This window comes from Rhinolophus sinicus, linkage group LG01 (genome assembly GCF_036562045.2).
Source record: "Rhinolophus sinicus isolate RSC01 linkage group LG01, ASM3656204v1, whole genome shotgun sequence".
In the NCBI taxonomy this organism is placed as follows: domain Eukaryota; kingdom Metazoa; phylum Chordata; class Mammalia; order Chiroptera; family Rhinolophidae; genus Rhinolophus; species Rhinolophus sinicus.
The window spans coordinates 13,667,933-13,670,445 of record NC_133751.1 but is presented as its reverse complement, the minus strand read 5'-3'; the positions used below and the strand labels follow the sequence as shown (position 1 = coordinate 13,670,445).

Below are 2,513 nucleotides of genomic sequence, written 5' to 3'. Positions count from 1 at the left end.
TTCCTCTGATGTTATTAAGCTTAAATTTAAAAGTGACGCCAGAAGCTATCAAAAACATTCTTCCATCTATACCTGCCCCAGAAGTTTTCCAGGGTGAATTCCTGGATATGATTTGCTTTTTTTTTTTTTTCTGGGGTCTGCTCCAGTCTAGATAGGTGGGGAATAACCCAGCAGGTCAATACCCTCAAGAGAATCTCTTCCAGAAGCAAAACAGTGGGATCACCCAGGACTCGTGTCAGCCTTACCTTAGCCTTGAGGATCTCATGTTTGCTGATGTCTACAATTTCATCATCATTATCTACATCTCTATATCTGAACCATCTTCAACCAGAGTTTTGAAATTAGCAAGTGGCCTTGAGTGAACTGTATTTGGAATTAGCACCTGTGGGACCTACCTGTTAATAAAATGCATCACCTTTTTTGATGCATTTTGTTACATACAGGGAACTGTTCATACATGTATATGTACGTGACCTCTACTATAATTAGTAATATAATTTACTCCCTAAGCTGGCTGTTGCATTAATAGGTGCACACTTTACCTCCAAGGTACCCGAAAAGTATTTGCTCCATTACCTTCATACTTACTGGGCCAGTTCCAAGCACAATCTCAAGTCTAAACCCTTATTTCTAAGGCTGAGCTCAAACCAGACGGAACTATGGGAAGAACTAAGATAAAAGGAGATATACCCAAGCCAACATTGTGATCAGACTCATCTCCAATATCAAGTTCCAGTGTCAGTTCCCTACTGCACCCAACCTGACATTGTACCTCCAAAAAAGATAAAACAAGATCATGCTTGAAATATACGTGGAAAGTAGCAGCATTTAAGAAGGAGAAAAAACAAAGCAAAGGTGGGGCAAAATGTCTATAGAAGAGTTCAAACCTAATGCAGAGATCATCTTCCTCAGAAAGATGCTGCTCTCCTTAGAGCAGATGCTGGCAAACTATTTCCCATAGCTAAATCTGCCTGCCTGCTTTTGTAAATAAAGTTTTATTGGAACACTGCCACACCCATTTGTGTACATATTGTCTACGGCTGCTTTCAGGGAGCAACTGCAGAGTAAAGTAGTTGTGATACTGACCACGTGGCCCAAAAAGCTGAAAACATTTACTATCTGGACCCATAACCAAAAAAGTTTGCTGACCCCTGGTTTGGAGTTTTGGATTTTACTGAAAACAGTCATTATTGGAGTTTTCTGAAGCAACTATTTTCCTCTGATTGAAAAATAAATGGGGGGGGGGGTAATTGAACTGTGTCTGCGTGTCTGTTACAGAGTAACACGTTTGCCTCAGTCTGAAAGGCAGCTCTCAATCTATCACTTTATTTTGTGCCCCATATTCTGAGCATAATCTTTTCTTTGTTAACATTTGGTAAACTTATCTTTAGGAACTTGAAAGAAGGTTGGGAACATCTCTGAGGTTTAATTTCAAAGTAGTTTAAATCTAAAGCTGGGTTTCTCCAAGTGGGGAGCTAGAATAACCAAGTGTTTGCCTAGAGGCTTTTCAAGGGGATGTTGCTGATTGGCACTTTGTAGTACAGGCCATGGGAGTGAACTTGAAAAACAGGCATAATTGCTTTTCCAAGTTTTCACCATAAATAATCATTTTTTAAAAGGTTCCAGTAACTTACCCACTAGGAAAAAAGAAAAAGGGGAGAAAAAAAATAGTAAAGAGGAACAATGATACAGTAGTTTTGCTCTAAAATAATCATGCGTGATGTCATGCTGCCATCTACAGTATTTCCATGTTTTCACCCAAACATGGAACTTTTGGATGAGTTCTATAGACGCCTCTCTGTTGTACGGAGGGCGAAAAGTTTTGCCCCCCGAACTCTAAGGGACTGTTTCCGACCAAAATGTTCTCTGTAGTCACGGTCTTCTTTTTCCGACACCCATTGCGCCACCATTTTTAAGTTTGTTCCATTTCCTGATCATGCTAATGTGTATATCGTGATATTAAATGGTGAAATGAATTAGTGGGTGGTACCTGTTAGAAATGCCATGAGGCTGCTCAAAAATGGTGTGATTCACTGTCTCTCATACTCAGGCTAAAGCAGTCAGTCACTATTGCCAAGTGTGCTGAACAGTGGAGGGTGACAACAGCAGGGTGAGACCAGAAGTCCAGGAAAGCCAATTGAAAAATAAAAATAAAAACTTTGGTAAACTTGGGGGTTAAAGAATCTAAGGGAAGTGCTCATCCAGTAGCACATATACTAAAATCATAACGATACAGAGAAGATAAACATTGCCCCTGCATAAGGAGGAGGCACCAATTCCTGAAGTGCCCATATTAAAAACAAACAAACAAACAAAACTTAGGGGATGTATTAGTTTGCTAGGCAGTTATAACAACATGCCACAGACTGGTAGCTTACACAACAGAAAATCATTTTCTCACAGTTCTGGAGGCTGGAAGGCCAAGATCAAGGTGTGGGCAGGGTTGATTTCTTCTGAAGTCTTTCTCCTTGGCTTAGGTGAATATCTGCCTTCAATGTCACTATAGCTACCAG

The 2,513-nt window shown here is 40.2% G+C and overlaps 1 non-coding gene across 1 annotated transcript; it reads left to right on the top strand.

The window, feature by feature from the left end:
* Window positions 1-2,193: 2,193 nt before the first annotated feature.
* Window positions 2,194-2,299, top strand: LOC141568034 (U6 spliceosomal RNA). Its single transcript, XR_012491050.1, has one exon. It is a non-coding gene; the product is annotated as a U6 spliceosomal RNA (small nuclear RNA).
* The last annotated feature ends 214 nt before the right edge of the window (window positions 2,300-2,513 follow it).